Source organism: Malurus melanocephalus, unplaced genomic scaffold, assembly GCF_030028575.1.
Source record: "Malurus melanocephalus ecotype Western Australia unplaced genomic scaffold, MMel_1.1 scaffold_490, whole genome shotgun sequence".
NCBI lineage: Eukaryota > Metazoa > Chordata > Aves > Passeriformes > Maluridae > Malurus > Malurus melanocephalus.
In genome coordinates, this window is record NW_026623722.1 from 416,672 (window position 1) to 434,823 (window position 18,152).

Genomic DNA, 18,152 nt, shown 5'->3' on the forward strand with positions numbered 1-18,152 from the left:
TTCTACCCTCTGCTTCCTCTGATATATGGATGGGCAAGATGCTGGATCAGCATCAGGTAGACTGAGCTGTGAGCACGAACCCCTTTGGTCGATTCCTGGCTGGGCCCAACTCCTTGATTTACTGAGCCTCTTCACAGATCTACTGAGAACATATAATTAACTTCAATACTCACAAATTTCTCTCAAACTCTGATGGATTTGGCCAGTGGAAACAAAATGTAATTGCAGTKACAAGAGCTAAGTGTCACTATTCTGACACTGGGGGCTGGAAAAGGTGTCCATCCCATGAGTGAGGGGCAAACTCCTCCACTCCTCCACGATGCCCACATCCCTTCATCTCCTACTACCCCTCCTCACGTAGTTGGTTACACTGCTACTGCAACCACGTATTTCTGGGAGGCAAGGAGGACTCGGGGCTAGGGGTGGCAGTGGGRATCTTCCTTGGGGTGCTATTCCCTGTCAGTATGCCCTTCCCTATCATGCTCTCTGTGAGTCTCACAGCTTGTTTTTGAGTCTCCTGATTTAATTGGGTGTGCTCCAGGTGGCAGACACCTGCACACACCCCCACTTATTACACTGCACAAATAAATGCTTCACCAAGAGAAAATAAAGGAGGAAAGAATYAACTCATGACCCTTCCCAGCTGTAATAGCAGGGTATTTTACAAACACAGCACCCCTGGCAATGACCCAAGCTTCAGGAGAGACACCCAATAAAGTTACCGGTGTATGACCTGGAAGCTACACAGCTGCTGACAGGAAGCACYAGGCAGCACCTTGTGATGCTCCAAGCTTTCTAAGTGGAAAGCTGTCTTGCTCAGCTTCAGCTAGAGGACCTTCCTCCATGGGAAGAAAATCTCCCTCTAATCCAAGATGAGAAAGATCCATGAGCTACTGGCCTTGGAGGCAATCCTCCAGCACGACCTCCACACTCCCTATGTTGTCTGATGGATACCCCTGCTCCTCAGGGGTATTAATAGTTTACTCTTGAAAAAGCAAACCCAACTGCTCCTGCTAGAACAMAAAGCTTCCAGCATTTGAAAAGCAGTTCAGGAGAGAGCCCACCCCCTAAGGCTGAGTGGCTCCAGCACCAACCTACTTTATGTCTGTCCTGGGGAAATGTGTCTGCTTTCCCTGCCTTCTTCTCTAGCCACTGAGCTTCCAAACATTGTACAGACAGATATTTATATAATGAGTCATCTGAAAAACTATAGAGGAAGATGCTTTTGGAGGAGGAAAAACTTTGCAGTAGAAATACTATATAACAAATCAAGTTTTGCAATATAAAAATTCTCTGATTTTTTGGCAGATAGAGAAATAAAACTTGGCTGCCTGAGAGGGAAAAAGAAAGGTGTCATTTCAGACATTGTCAATCCCTGCCCAGAATGAGGTTAGGCACATCAAAATTCTAGAGGTATTTGGAAGAGCAAGCAAAAGCCTTACCTGGGCATAGGTTTGGAGGGTGAAATCATAGTCTGCACAGTACAAGTCAGAGCTGAGTGCTCTCACCATTGGCCACTCAAGCAAATGGTTACCAAAACAGTCTGCAAAGCGTTTCATTCAGTGAGTCAGCATYTTACAGCAATGCAGGTCGCAGATGGCAGATGAACCTAGGCTGTCAGAGCTCTCCAGTGCTCATGGTCTTCTCACCCCACAGTCCTCAAAGGGCTCCTGAGAGCCTCCCCCTGTGCAGTCTCAGATTCAGAGCCCAAAAACTGCTGCACAAGCTGCTGTATCTGCCAGCTGTCTCTGCCAGCTGTGCTTGACAAGCTGGTCCAGGCACCTTGGGCTCCCAAGACCTGYAAAGGGGCCCCATTAATGAGAACTTCAGTCACCCAGGGATGCTCGGATGTCCAAGAGGCACCTGGACATWCACACTTGTTTCTGCACAAATATTGAATGCAAAACCTGGCTGTTTTCTCCCCACAAGAAGTAAAGAAAATTTGAAGCAGTCACAGCAGCTACAGGGAAGAATGGAAGAAAACCTCAGACAGCAACACCCATCCTTGCAGAACAAAATCCCTGAGACAGTCACCTGTCTGGGAAGGGCATGTGCTGCACGTGGCACATGTCACAAACCTGGTTTTGCCAAAGAAGAAGGACAGGGATTCTGGCATAAACTCAGGCATTTCTCCTTTCCAAGGGCACATGCTTGGGAAGCAGGGCTTGGTTGGTAAGAGAGAGAAAACAGGAGCAAAAGTGAGAGCACCTTCCCCCCTGCCAATACTTGCAGGTATAGACACAAAGCATAACTATGCATGTACACACTTTAATTATTTCATACTCATAAAATGGGAAAAGGCTATATGCAAAAAGATAACTTCCTTTAAAAAAATGAGGCATTATTTATTGTGGGTGGTTTTTTTCTATATTTCAAGGATGCTCTTTAAAAGTTGCAGGACTGTAAAAGAGTCTTTGACTTTTCTATCTCTTTCTGTCTTTGGCTTCCACAGCTGGGAGAAAAATCTAAGGGCCTTAAATAAGTTTAAATATGAAAGTAAAAAAAGGCTTTGAAAATAAGCTGTGAAGGAACACTCTGTATTTGAACTCCACAGAGAAAATTAAAATCAAGGGAAAATGTAGAGCTGAAACTGTAATAGATCAAATTTTYACATGTATTTATATATATATATTTCAATCAGAGGACTCAATGTCTTACAGCTTTCAATGGGACTTTTGTTTGTGTAAAGATGGAAGAACAGAGCTCTGTTTCACCATGACTCTGTGCTTTGTCTGCTGTCTCCAGTCCCCAAACTTTTAGTCCAAATGGGAATAGAACACCCATCTCTCAGTGCAGCTGAGCTCRTGTAGGATGGGAGCGTTTTCCTTTGTGTGGCACCACAAATCCCAACTCTGCTGAAGTCAGTAGCAAAACTGTCTCTCCAAGAGAGCTTGCTTCCCTCTGCCAGGCACACATGGCCACCTTGCTGACTCCCCCAGCACCCTGCCACCCCATGGGGCCTGTGCAGTATAAAATTATCTATGCTTGTGCTCACAGGGACCGTGTTTTGGAAGGTTTTCTCACCTAGGGATGAGTCTGCTCTTGCCACAGCCTGAGCTGCCATTGGGCTACTTTCCACCGCCTATGTCAGCCCCCAAAACCAGCCTGCAGGGAGTAGAGCTGAAGGCTGAGTGGCCACATACCAACAGCAAGTAGTAGCCTCCAGTGACTGCCTTTTCCTCCTCACAACTTGCCTGTTGGCAGCTGAAGGTCTCTGTGGCAGGTTTGTAATCCACAATCGCACCAAGGTGAGTCTTTCCTAGCAAGATCTGATGAAAACCAACCCCCCACCCTCGATGTTCCATGTCCTTCAGCACAAAGTACAACATCCTACAGCAGGGCAGCACTCCCCTGCAARCAGCCCTGGCTCAGCTACAGGAGCAACAAACATATTCTGCAGGTTTTCTAATGTTATTTATGTAGCCTGCTTCTTCTATCTATTTTTAAACTTTTATCCACCGAGTTTTAAAATACGGCCCATCACYACAACATCTGAACACAAGATTGGAGATGGTGCACACTGCAGATCCAGTGCAGTGCTTTCCCTTGCTGCCAAGGAAAATCATTTATAGGCAACAAAAGACTGGACAATAATTAAGGGAACCGATAATGTTTCCTGGTAGGCAGAGGAAGGCAATACCCACCACTTTTACTGTTGGGGTTTGTAGGAGCAATGAGGAGGATGGCTGGAAAGTCTRTTTTAACAATGGTACTCACCAGCCAGAGAGGGGAGAAAATTGTTAAAGCTTCATTCAGCATCTSGCAGCATCCTCTGTTCCATGTGCAGGGCTCCAGAGGACACAGCAGCAAGTGTGGCATCACAAAAAAATTCTTTTTTTCCTTGTTTCTACTCCAGAATCTCTTCAGCCCTGAAGAAACCTCTCACSTCTGTGCCATGGCTTTGCCTCCAGRAACAAACACAGCACCCACCTGCATGAACCACTGTGGACTCCTCTGCTCATTAGGACTGCATGGATGCCAAGTGCCTAATTGCAGTATTTCCTATCTCTTTTTTACAGGTGATTCTTGTTCTACCTGCATTAACTCTCAGAGAAAGTGAGGGACCTGATTTCTAYCCTAGTCTACATCACTTCCAATCATAGACAGACCATGGCAGTGTCTTTTGCTTTTGATGAAAAGAATTTTAGGTATCCAATAAAGTACCCTGACCCAGTTTTTATCGTGTGACCCCACTGGTACAGCTCTCCTTTGGGAGTCAGGATCCCTCAGTGGAGCCATTACAACAGCCTTGCATTACCAGAGAGAATAATTCTCCCAAATGAAAACTAAATATGGAGCGAGACAGAGTGGGTGACTGTGTACATAAACATTAAAATTTGTTTACTAATGCAAACAGCTCTCAGGGTGAGAGGAAAATAGCAGAAATATTCAGTTAAACATTTATCTCAGTTAAACATTTATGCAAGATTTACATAYGATGACATACACAGAGGTGGTATTTGCATGGCTGACACTATTGGCAGTGTCAGATTTTTTAGGGATGCTTTCCCAGAGCATTTTTCTTGCCAGGAGAATTTTTAGAGAAGTTGTGCAAGTCTAACAGAATCATCATTCACTTCCAGAGCTGTGCAATTTTTCTTCCTTCCAAAGAACAGCTTGTTCCCCTATTTACAAGGTATTAATRTAGGAGGTCCTATTCCTGACACATGGATACAGCTTCTTAGGTTTCCTGCATGGATTCAGATCTCAGCTGATGTAACCCAGTGAGATCAGCACATAAAATTGGAGGCAAGTTAGCAGGTTAAGATCCTTTTCTCTAAACAACAAAAATTCTCCTTTTATGTACATATTCCCCTAGAAAGGTAACCCCCAAAGCCAAGGACTCTCTTAGAGCACTTAATGCTGGTATTACAGCACTGTCCTAAGGGTTGAGAACGGAAACCTTAAATTAACCAGAAGATCTGGGGGAAAAAAAAACCAAAAAGCCCACTGGAATTTTACTTTTCTCATCCAAAGTGAGATGTAAGGTAGATAATACAATCAGAATGGCAGAGCAGAATCCAAAAAATTGCCTTATCTTTGCTAACTTACATTTTACTTAYGTTAATGTGTTCTGATAGACAGAATATTTTGTCCAAACAGACCCTGGGATAGGATACACCAAGGAAGTTTGGTCTCATGTCATTCGTGTTCTTGAGGATTAGACATTCCAGGTGTGCATTTAACTTCTCATCAGCTGTGAAAATCACCAGCATAATTGAACTTACAGCTCTGAACAACAGGGCCTGATKCTGCTGCAGCATAACCAACCTCTGWTCTCTCAAATTTATGAGGCAAGGACTTAGAAAAAGCATTTGTGAGTAAGTTTACCATGCTAACCTGAGACACCTTCACATACCTTCTCATGCCTGAATCCTAAGGGTCCKCTTTTTCATTCTCATCCACAATTAGAAGAAGAAATTTCTCCCCTGTTTTCTTTCTGACAAGGACAACTGAAATGCAGCAGGCCTCTCATGACACCMCAAGCTGCAGCCATAAAAAGAAATGCACGAACAATTGAGCGCACAAATTGAAACCATGAGGTCATTGTGAGAAGTGCCATTTTTTTCTGGTCCAACTGCAATTAATTGGAACATTGCTACTGTTTTTCAAGGCCAGCAGGACTGCCTTTTCCTGCCTGCTGAGCTCTGTGGCAGGTGAGTTTCAGTGGGATGAATTCCAATTTAATTAACAGAAAACAATTTTCTTAAAGAGAAAAAAAAAAAGAAGGCGGCCCAGACAACAAACTGTTCCTACAGTTCTCTCAAAATGAATATATATATCATATAGAAAACAAAAAGGTAATACAAAGAAACTTGGCTGCCTTCCACTYCTAGGAGATGCTAGAAACCTATTGGATACTATGTTTTAAAATACCCTTTGTACTAGCACTGGATACCTTTGTTGGAGGAGCCCATGATGGATGGATTTTTTCTCCCTCCATGAAAAGCATCCATTTCCTCTCTCAAGCCACAAACATAAATGTAGAAATAGATCTTTCTGAATTGGTCTRTTTATGATTATTTATTTAATGGCTAACCACAGGGTCTCGAGCTACTAATACATAATTTAAACATCTCACAAATAACAGCWCTTTGTTTTCAATTCATTCTCTGTATATTGTATTTATATTCAATAAACTGAGCATGTGAAAATAACAAAGAAAGTGAGGCCTTGGTTATCGATTCTGACAGGGTTCACTGTCCTTCTAAATATGTCTTTAAGTTATTTTAGCTTGCATTTGAACATAATTATCATGACAGGCATGGCTTCAACTGAGACAACRGTTGAATACTGGAATAATAAATACTGGAAGATGCTTGCTCAATGTTGATGCAAGGTCTGAGTCCCAATCTGGCAAACATCCCCATTTCCCTCAGTGACCCCAGTCCTGGCATGGCCTGGCAGGCTGAGGATTCTTTGTTAGCCAGGGTGAGGGTCATCAGAAATGTCTGTGGGAAAGAAACACCCAGCCATGAAATTCAGCTTTTGTCATCCCCCCACTTCTTCTTCCAAAGCCAATTTGCCCTTTGCACAGKGATGAATGTTCCTGCCATGYYCCACCCCTGGAAAGGAGCAGGACAATCTTCCAGGCTTTCTGCTGAAGTCCCACAGGATCATCTGTGTAGCCTGTTCTGCACAGTTTCACTATTTACAATAAAGCTCTTTGCATGTGAAAACATTGCAGCCCACATTTCACACTTATACTCRTTTAGGCTTTACCAGGGGATCCATTTCATATTGCAATTAAAAGCGACTCTAGAATGCAGCATTTTAAGGAAGAATGCACCTTTAACTGTAAGTATACTGTATCATGCTGCAGGAAGTCAGATCTTCAATGAAATCTAGTCTGCTTTGATTAGTAATTGATGAATTTTTTGCAYAGGAAAGAAAAAAAATCCCAAAGACACTCCTTCTATTGATCTGAAAGACTCAAATAAATGAATTAAAAMTTTTGCCTGTGTTTGTTAACTATCGATAAAATGGCAGCAGAGGCAGTCATGTACAAATGTAAGGATAGTGATAGAAAAAGTTTTAAACTGCATCTATTTCAATTTCTTGAAAAATTAATTTGATGTTGAACAGCCAGAAAACTTGTGTATACTGACAGTACATGGTTATCTTCCRTAGGTATTGCAATGTATGTGAACACACAAGAAGTACTGGAAATGCACTCAAATGACAGAAACAATTTTTAAGATTTGGGGGGGGGGGGTGATCTTGAGCTAGGAAAAGAAATAGTTTAAAAAGTATATTTCATTACTCTGACCTCTATTATGTACAACTTTTTCAAACAGATACTGCAGAAAATAATAATCAAGATGCAGAAAAAAAAAGAGGAAAAAAGGCAATGTGATTTTAGGAAAGACAGATCACATTAGACTAAACTTGTTTGGATAGGTGCTTGTCTTGATTAGGGAAAAGTGGTAGATCTAATCTTGGAACTTTGCTTATATTTGTCTTAGGCTCACACAGAAAGTTATCAGTGGAGGTGGAGAAGAGGTGTGGGYTGTTTTTCGTTTGTGGTTTGGTTTTTGTTTGTTTCCAGTTCACTCCCAACAGGAGTCTGACTAGTCCTCTTCCAATTTCAACAGCAGTTTTCACTGAGTTTGCAGGTTGGGACTGAGCGCTGATGAAGACAGAAGGTTTTATCCAAGCACAAGCTGATGTGGCTTCCCTGTGGCTGACAGCAGAGCCAACAAGGTCTGGGCAGCATCTCAGGCTTTTTGTCACCCTGCACCACCCCGGGGAGCTGTGGAAGATTTGCCTGGGTAAGAAGCTGGAGACTGCTCTGTACCATCTGCAGGAGAGGTTTAGAGTCAAGGTGAGGGGATTCTTATTAACCAGAAAGGATGCACTGGGAGGGCATTTCCAAGCAATGAATATTTGATTTGAAGAGCCAAGAGGCAGAGACAATCTGTAAAGTAAGACTGATGAGTCATTGACTGTCACTCTGTGCCTTCCTGTGCACCAATATTTCTACTGGAAGTTCACAAAATTAAAAATATGAATGGGTCATATTTGGCCCCAGAAGTTTTGAAAAAAGTTAAGTAGAGTGGAGTTATTTACACAAAATAATTGTATCCTYCCAACTGCATTTAGCTAGTGGCAAGTACTGCTGTTCTCCAATGTCTCTAGACCCATTGTTTCTTCCCAAATTTAAATTCCCYTGTCAGACCAAATGGCCTGTGCTTGAGAATGCCTCATTTAGTGTATATGATCATTTATAAAAATGCCCTCCTAAAGAATGCCATTGCACACAATTCCCCCCAGCAGGACTACAGAAAGGAACAAGTCCCATATGAGAGCCATTGGGTACTGTCAGAGGGAGAGCAAGTCAGGATGAAGAATGACATCAACAAATCAAATTMGCCAGAAGCACCAGCCCCTTCGAGGCTCTTTTTCCTTGCATTTCTATGTCAGGCTCCTGCCTACTGCAACACATCAATGGTAGAAAGCAAGCCAAAAAGCAGATTTAAATATATAAAATGAGTTTGGTATATGAAAAGCAGTTAAAGTTGATGTTGCTCAAATGAGAAGTGAATACAATTAGATCACTTATATTTATGTTTGACTAGAGCACTGCATGGCACAAAGCTGAGGAAATGTTTCCATTCCCTGGAGAGATCAGTGGAAAGGACAGGTATCCATGCCAATAAGTTAAACATCCAGAGATGATCATGTTTTGACACACCATGTTTTCTTTTACGCTGGATGATTTTACCCTGCCATTTTACACCTAAGAAATTATTCTGGGTGGAGATGCCTGGGTATGCACGGTTCAAATAACTGATATTGGAACTGCCAGGCTGTGCTTTGGTTTCATGGAGTTGGTATCTAGTGATTTTCCAYATGATTATGGATAAGGATTTCAGACTAGAATCTGTGTCTATGCCTATGTCAGGGCAGGTATGACAGATGCATTTCACAGTCCTCATCTCCCTGCAAATACAGTTACAACAAATGAGTTAATCCAGTGACATCAAAATGCATTAGCATTTTATACTAATTTCAGCACAGATAGGTTCAGACTCAATATCACCTTATTGCCTATGACCTACCTYACAAAATAAAGAGTTAAAAATAATTAATTAAATCAGTGATGAAACCCCTATGATTCTGGAGGCTTGGGAATAAGTCTGTGGTGTGAAAAGCCAGCAGGATGCCTTCTGAAGGGAGAGCTGAGCAGAATTGCTTTTCTCTCACTAAGCAGTAGAAAAGCAGTGGCTACTACACAGCCTCTCACAAGCTGAGTGTACAACTGAATCAATACTTTCAGTTTTACACTCTTACACATGTAGTGGATAGAGAAGTTTGTGTTCCAATTATGGTATCTGATGGCTCAACAACAAAGACCATTAAAGAAAAATAAAAAAAAAATACCCAGAGCATTTAAAAATTCATTTGGTGACAGTGAGTACTATGCCTTTATGTAGGAAATACTTCTACTAAAGAGATTTTAGCAAAATTAATTAGGTCATCAGAAAGGTTTACAAGCAACATTCACTGAAGTAGTAATTTTCATGAAGCAGTCTCTTGAAATAGCTAACAAAACTCTACAAAGGAGAATCACTTGATGAGTATATCCCTGCAGATTAAATAGACTTGGTAAAAACAGAAGCATTTCAAAAATTCAAATCAGTCTTCTTGCAAGCAGAGAATGAAGAAAAGTCCTCCCTAGCCACTTTCCCAACTTTAAGCAAGTGCAGAAGCACAGTTTAGGTCAGCGAGAAGCAAGTCTGATCCARGTCCTGCCCTTTGAGCAGTTCAAGCTCTTCAGAGAACAGGCCCTCCAGTAACAGCAGTGGGGCCCTCTGGAGAAAGGTAACCTGTGCCTCTGCAACACTTCTGGATCGATGCAGGACACAGGAGGCTGTGACACCCTTGAGCTGCTGCAGACTTCAAGAAAGAATGTGGGACATCTTACAGCCAGCTCACTGCTAGTGAGGGAAAAAACATGGGATTTTTGTCTTGTTTTTCTTATATTGTGTCCAATAAAGACTGGTGTTAAATTATCTACTTGCATGTCTGTTGGCGACTGAGGTGTTACAGCAGTGCCCTTAAACACATGCCCTCAGTAAACCCCACATGCTGTTCTGCACTTTTCTACAAATCCCTCTGCTAGGTGAATGAGCCCATCTTTTTAAGAACATTGCATTCAGAAGCAATGATTGGACTGCTCTTCCTGTGGAGTCTCAGAGAGAACGACCAGGTGGAGCCAGCCCAGATGAGCTGAGAGCAGAAAGAAAATACTGTGCATAAGAGCAAAAGGGGTGGTACAGCATCTTCAAGGAGTGTGACACATGTCACATGCCACAGCTTCTGCTACACGAGTGGTTCACCTACAGCAGAGCCCAAGGAYATTTAACACCAGTGAGGGTGATTCAACCCTTAGCTAAGGCATGTGGACAAGTGCTGTCTGCAGCAGCTCCTTCTGGTAATAGTTACTGTTCTTTTAGGGAGGCTTCTCTATGGGGCCTGTCCATACCCAATGCCTTGGTTTGTGTTACCACCACCAATGCACACAAGGTGTCCCAGAAGCCCAGDGATGCTGGGCAGCCTGAAGCCAGAGCACATGATTTTCTGTTTGCCTGGCACCACCTTACACTTCTTGGGAAGTTTTCTTCACTATGCCAGAGCCTCACACTGCAGAAGAAAGGAAAAGAGGAAAACAAGACCCAGTTTTACAGCTGCCACAGGGAGAAGGCCTTTTGTGCCCTGCTTTGGCATGCTGACTCAAGCAGATGGAAGAAGAAAGGCAGAACAGCAGAWGGGATTCAGTGTTGCACAGTGGATCAGCTGATGGAAGGAAAACAACTCTCTGARTAAGAAGACTCAGAAGATTATAGGATATGGAGTGTGCAAAGGAGGGTGATAACTAGAGGATAGTGGAAGAGGAGAAAGCTGCAGTAACCAGGACAGAGATCAGAAGATTTGGACAAAGGCTTTTAATCACGGTGCAGAGTGAAAACACAACATATCAGAGTTGTGCTGGAGGGAAAAATAAGCTCAGGAAACAGAGGYAGAAATTCKCATAAGATTGCYTGACATTCCTTGTCTACCACTGTCYASCACACAGACATKCTTCACAAACCTGTCAYAAGGCAARGTCTGCCCCAAGACCACCTGCWGCTCCAAGGRGAAYRGCAAGCTTTCTTTGGTTATCCCTCAGTACCACTTTCTCCATATCTTATTATCTCTCCCTGCAGTGCAGCACAGAAGAGCTTCTCACCCTCCAGAGCAGAAAAGACTTGAGCGAACAACCCAGCATTTCCCTCCAGGAGAGGAGAAACAGGCATTGTGCTGGTGGATACTGGTGGTGTGACCCACTCAAAGGCAAAACCCTCTCTGWGCAGCAAGGTGGGCTGTGGAGGAGGCTGGGTGAGGAGATGAGGCTGCGTTTTTTGTGGGGCCCTGGGCAGTGGGGTGCTCTGGAGAGTCAGCTGCACCCTCCAACAATGAGGTGCCAAACAATTACTGCTGCTCCTTCCAGATGCTGGGYGGGGAAAAGACTTTGAGTGGAGAGTTAATTAAAAGGATTGTATTCCATTTCCTACAATTAAGGGAACCCATCTGTAGAGATTTTCATTAATAGAGATCTTATGGGGAGTTTCAGTTTGGCTGGAGGGTCTCACTGGGGGTACTCTGTCTCCTCGGTATTTTCTGTAGTTGTGCAGTCATCAGCTTTTGCCATTAGACAATGAGATGGCAATAAATAAGAAATGGACAACACAATGATTTTCACACATAGCAGATGTACATATTTGCCTCTTTCCCTGACTCCCACCATCTTTCCCTAATTAATACAATCACTAGCTACAGAAGTTTTTTTTTAAAAAAAAAAAAAATTAAAAAGTGGGCAAATTGTACAAATAAGGTGCATGAAACCATTTTTTAAAAAAAAATGAGGACATTTCACCGTGTATAACATATCAAATATAAACAGACTTAGGGTGAATATTMCTAAGAATAATCCAAATAAACTGTTTTCATTCTACTTTTTTCTGTGTGTTACAATTGAAACTTATCAATATTACTGTTGCTCTRTCTGTTTTTTCCCAGCTTTCTTTAGATGTAGCCCTCCTTTCAGGACAGGCTTTTTTTTTCAGCTTAACCTACCATGTTTCTCCTAAATGCACCTCAAAATTAGCAGTCCTAAGAGAAACAAAAAATAGCTTAAATCATTTATGTCACATTTAGCATGTGCCTAAGACACCACAATGCAYTGAAGTTTGTGCAGCCATGAGCATGTAGCCAAAAGCCCAAACTGGGCATCTCCTCTTGGTGCAGGTACTTTGGGTCTGACCTATGCACATTCCTTCACTCACAAATTGAAAGGTACCACAGTGCTGGCTCCTGCWGTAGCCTGCTTAGGTTTTTCTTGCTTTGAATTATTCCTCTTGCACTAATTATTCTGTTTCCCCAGACACAGCTGAGGGCTGGGAGCTGCCAGGCTTGCTGGCCAGGCAGGGCTGGTAAAGCCCTGGTATGAAGTGGGGAGACTGAGCCCCCTGGCTCACCTTTCCTGCAAAACAACATCCTAACATAAAGAAGCCATCAGGTCACCCAGGCAYGACTGCTTACCCTTTGGAAGAGTCTATCTTCCTCCAGCTGCCTCCAGCTTCATCCTGCATATCTTAACATGCAGCAAAGGGCTGGAAGTGGAAGCCCTGGAAAGCAACAGGGRCAGCAGCTCTGTGGTTTCTAGACTCTGCATGTTGAATGCCACAGCCCACATTCACCTGTGTTGCAACCCCATCCAGACGTTCCTCCTGGGCCCAAGCCTCAGCTGTGTGGGAGAGGAGAGGCTGCTCCCTCGGGGTCATGCAGCTGGAGAAGGACACTGCTGAGTGCTGTGGTCCCRCAGATGCAGCTGGAGTAGTTTCTTCACTTAAAGTAGGTGACTTCCTTGCTGCCTGAATTTTAGTTCTGTTCCTTCTAATTTTTTTCCCATTTTCAGACACCATTTTTCATTCACTATCTGTAATGAGACATTCCGTTCCACAGCAATATCCAGCTCATCAATCTTCCCTTTCAAGAGCACTGCAGCTTTTACTGATCCTTTCTTCCTTTTATATACAAGGCCATACACACACACTCATACATATATATGTGCATATAGAGAAGATTTCATTCCTTTTGTCATTTTGTTCTCTGCTGTGTTTAAGTTGTCTGTAACATTCTTGTAATTACCTGGTCTTTGATTACCTTACTGATTYATTGTTGTCCCTAGCAGTCTCTCTTACATATCTCTCAGTAAAAGTATTAATCACCTTTCCTGCTACTCCCTTTCTGTACTGCTCCTGCTTGCTTGCTGTCCAGAGGGATCTATCTCCTCATGCATAATTTTTTGGTGAAATGTCCTCTGCAGCAATGAAGTATATCCCTTCTGAGATTCAGAGAGTTAGTCTGAGTCAAAGGTGAATTCTTACTAACCTCAGATTACCATTTAAGAGGCTTTATAAAATCTACCCTCCTAACAAGGTCTACCATGTTGCTCAGAGCCCCAGCAGATAGCTCTGCTTCCTCTCCCCTTTGTGCTTGCCCAGCTCTCAGTGCAGTCATTCCCAAAGTTCAAAAGCAAAAAAAATTTATATATTGACTCTTCTCCATCTCCATGCCTGGAACAAGCTGTGGTCGCCCTTACTACTCCGTCAAGTGTTACTGAGAGCACAGCAGAGAGAMAATACGCTATGCAAACCATCAGGCCTTTAGGAATTTGAGGCAGGGAGAAAAGCAACTTCTCCTGTGGGAGTGGTGCAGAACAACAAACCAGCTGTCTGGATTGAAATCATGAGCAATTAAGAGTAGCTTCAATTACCCAGAACAGAACTTTATAAATATTTGCAAATTACACCCTACCTATTTTCACATGAAGAGTGGCAACCCACGAGGGAGCTCTCCCTAGATCAGAGGGATGTTGTCTGAAGGAACTCTGAAGGTCAAGGGTTCAAGACATATTTGAAAATTATCTTCTTAATTAGAAGCAGCACAGTCTACTCTGCTGTGTGTAGATGGGCACAAGAAYTATAGACTGAAATTAGAGAGGGAGWTTGGAGGGAAACTCTGCCAGCAAGTTCTCATCATAAGACACAGCATGGCCAGGATTCTGGCAGGAACAAATCCCACCCCTGCCTGCCTCCAGCATGCAGTGGAGACGCCACAACCATCAGACTGCAGTCAGCATCGGAGAAAAAAGATGCAATAATTTATACTTGTCCTGGGAGAAGAGATTGGCTTGAAAATGAGTGCTCTTGAATACAAGAAAGAWTTCCTTGGGTGAGGGTGGGCCTAAGTTTCCTTTTTGAGGCACTGAATGCTAAAAGAAACTTATGGATTATAATATTTACCCCATTAAAATGCATCATGCCATGATAGCYGTAGAGACAGAAACCCACTCCAGATCATGTGACAAAAATAGTTAGGATGCATGAGGAATGGAATCCACCACCACCTCAGTGAAGCCACAGGAATTTCTTTCCATAGTAAATAAGCTCCATGCAATGATGCCAGCTCTCGCAGGAGCAATAGTAAAATATAAATCACACTAACTCGTAACAGCACCCACCAAACAATGCAAAATGGCTACAAATTGAGACTTGGCTCTGCATGCAGAGAACTGTGTCTGAACTTGAAGCATTTGCTAGGGCAGCCACAGGAGAGACTCCAGGCTCTGCTCACATCATGGGACAAAAACATAAGCCTGGGAAACAGACTTCATACATAATGCACACTCCTGTGTATTTTATTGCTATCCTGCTTATGAGGAGGTCATAAGTCTGTCAGCTGAGGCCCAGGTAAAGAGTACTGGATTGGATTTGGGCAGGAGATACACACCCATGGTACCYATCTGAAAGAGGCTGCATGCCTATCAGTGTCAGATGAGAAATAGTTCAAAACTGAGACTCTGACTACATTTGGCTRTCATCAATTATTTAGAAACCATCTAAATCTGATTTAGATCCTGAGGTCAGGTATTCAAATTTGAATTCCCATCTCCCATGGCTTCATTTCTGCCAGCATTTTCCACACATATTTATGACAGCAGTAAGAGGAGAGTGACTTCTTTTGCCAGTGCACACTCTCCCAGCCCACCAATGCCAAGGGAGGTGCACGTGTAGCCTGAGAACCAGCCCAGGATTKTCTGTTGGCATTTGTAAACTGTGAATTAAATGACAGCTCATCAAGCAGTGCTGTTTTCAGGGCTTTCAAAATTGCATTATTCTTTACCTAGATGCACAAACACAGGTTTGATTAGGTCTGTAAGCACATGACAAAATGCCTTGCAGTGCAAATGCTATRCATTCATAAAGATAACATTTCAATATTTTTTCTTTTATCTACAGGCTTCATTACTTTGGGTGATATTTTATGGTACARCATAAAACTGTAATAAATATTTCAGATAGTATCTTCAAACTAGCACTAAGGTGATTTTGCCATTACCAGTTGTGAGTTGATTTGGGTTTCTTACATGTTCATGTAACACTTTTGGCCATAAACCAGAGGATTAGACCAGTGCTTTCTAAAGTGGGACCACTTACAGGCTTCTAAGCCTTGTCTGGAGTTAATGGAAGGTGTCTCCCAGCAAGCTGCTGTTTGCTCAAGACCAGGCAACATGAAGAATTAATGCTTCTTAATTCTTCCTCTAGTGACCAGGGTCACAGTGGGGCAGGCCAGGTTACTCTGAGTGTCCACCAGGTGTGTGCTGCCCCACAAGTGGCTTTAGTTGCCTCAATGCTCCCTGTGATACCCAGAAGCAGAGATGGGTGGTGTGGCTTTTGAACTTTGCCAAAACCACACAACACTACAGCCTCTACGAGCATCGAAAATCCCAGCTTTTTCACCCTCAACACACATGTGACATGGAGAAAAGGCTTCTGATGAGCTCCAGCTTTTCAGGCAGAAGCCTAGCAACAGGAGGCACAGCAGAGGAGGGAACGCCTCACCAGTAAGTGCTGTAATTAGTAGCATTTGAGGTCACAAATAAAATCAAGGCCTGACTGTGCTAATTCCAAAAAAAATACACATATGCAAACATTTTGCATGAGGCAAGGCAGTYCCTCAAGTCCCAGCCATGCTTTGCTGAGCACACAAGGGGAATGCTGAAGCACCCAGGGCAATTGCCCTGCAGCAGTGAGAGAAGCTGGGTGTGCTACCTCAGAACTCTTCCCTGGCAATAGAACTGGGACCAAATCCATCAAAATCCACAAGCACTTRGAAACCAAATTTTATGTGATGCAAATATTTCAGAAGATTGTAACATGTAACACCTAAAATACCTGCAAAGATAATTTCCTCCCCTTCTTCACCCTCTTAAAAAAGGCTTAAATTAGAACAGTTATCCAGTTAGCCATCCATTCAAGATACAGTGGATGCTAAATGTACCCATAAATCCTTATTTACCAAYGGATTTACATTTCTTACCTATTTTCTTTCTTCTTTCCTTCAGCAGGCAACTCTCCTTCCCCCATCCCTTTAATTGTCATTTTCCCCCTCTCTAAGGCTTCTGCAAAAATCCTTCCCTACTTCCATAATCTTCTTTCCATTCATTTGCCAAGCTTTCTTCAAACCCCCTGCTCTCTTCAAACCCTGAAGTCTGAATGCAACATTACTGATGTTTGTTGGTGCAAGCCATTCCTCAGGGCAGGGATGTGTTTCCACCACTATCAGGAAAAGATGGTTTTGCTTAAAAATATTCCCAATTTGGTCTGGGTAAAAGGCACTTGAAAAAAAAGCATGGTCCAGATAACCACATGGTCTGATGCTCTAGAAAGCCAAACAGACCTAAAGAATATTTCCCTCACTCTAATTTTCTGTCTATAAATTGCTCTTATTATTATCTAATGTGCCTGTTGGTTACTCCCAGTCAGAATAACAAGTTAATAAGACTATCTTCTCRTGTTTTGTGTAATTAGCAGGAATAAGAAATGCAGAAAAAAGTATATTTTACCTTGCATTAGGTGCACAAGCTTCCACTAACCACAGGTTCTTGGAAGCAATCCTGAACATTGACTGCACTTTGTCATTTTGCAGCTTTTTTTTTAAGAGTTTTGGATTGTGAAATTTGCACTTAGACCTCTTACAAGCAAGCAAACCAACAGCATCCCAAAGAAAGACTTTTTYTTTGGGTCTCTTTTCCATTTCTTTTATGCCTCTTTCGTCTTTCTGGTCTGCAGGCAATTTGGTAAAAAAATATTGAAATCAATTCTATTTGCATTTTTTAGTTTAATATTGAATTAATTTTGCATTTGCTGYGCACACTATTCAAAAGCAGGAGCTTAGATCCCTTGAAATTAACATTAAAATTATTTCTCTATGTCTACTTAAGATTTCCCTATGCTTTTCTTGAKCAATGCAAATTTTCCCTCTACCCAGACATTTTTACCACTTTTGAAACTTCCAATTTTTGGGGGAAAAAATTGCAATAAACATTCGAGCTCAAAGCTGAGGTAGCGAGCAAAGTGTGAGAATTTCATTTGCTTAGTCTTTTAAAGGTGGGAAATGTTGCTCAAAGAACACTTTTTCGTTGGAAATAAGGAGCACAAAGAAAAGAAAGAAGGTTATTTTTGTAGCCTGCTTCTTCTAATCTAATCTAATTAATCTAATCTAATCTATAATTAAACAGAACAACATGGTTACCAGCAAGAGCCTGTGCACAAAGGTTTGGGGAAAGCTTTACCTGAGGATGCTCTGTGATGGAGCAGAGACAAGAACCTGCATCTTAGCTGTCCTTGCTTTGGTCCAAAAAGGTTCCCCGGGGCCAGCAACAGCCCAGTAAACATTTCAAATAGGTAAAAAMTAGACTATATTTAAAAACAGGCTTTTGTAAACCATCTCTAGGCAAAGTGCGTTTGAAAAAGAGCACGTACGTCTGTGCAGGCAAGCACACACGGCAGCTGTTCCTGAAAAGCAACTTTCAGAGTAAGAGAAGAGGTCTGGTGTCTGACTGGGAAGCACAGGGTAGTTATTATGCAGCCATTCCATAATTTCCACGTATTCTCCCTTTTCCGGAGCACTTTGTCACAGAATCTTTCGGATGACGAGGAGGAGCYGTTCCCGCTCCCGCTCCCCTCAGGGCCGAGCTCCCCTCAGGGCCGGGCCCACAGCGCCCCCTGCCGGCCGAGAGCGCGGCTGTCAGCACGGATCCG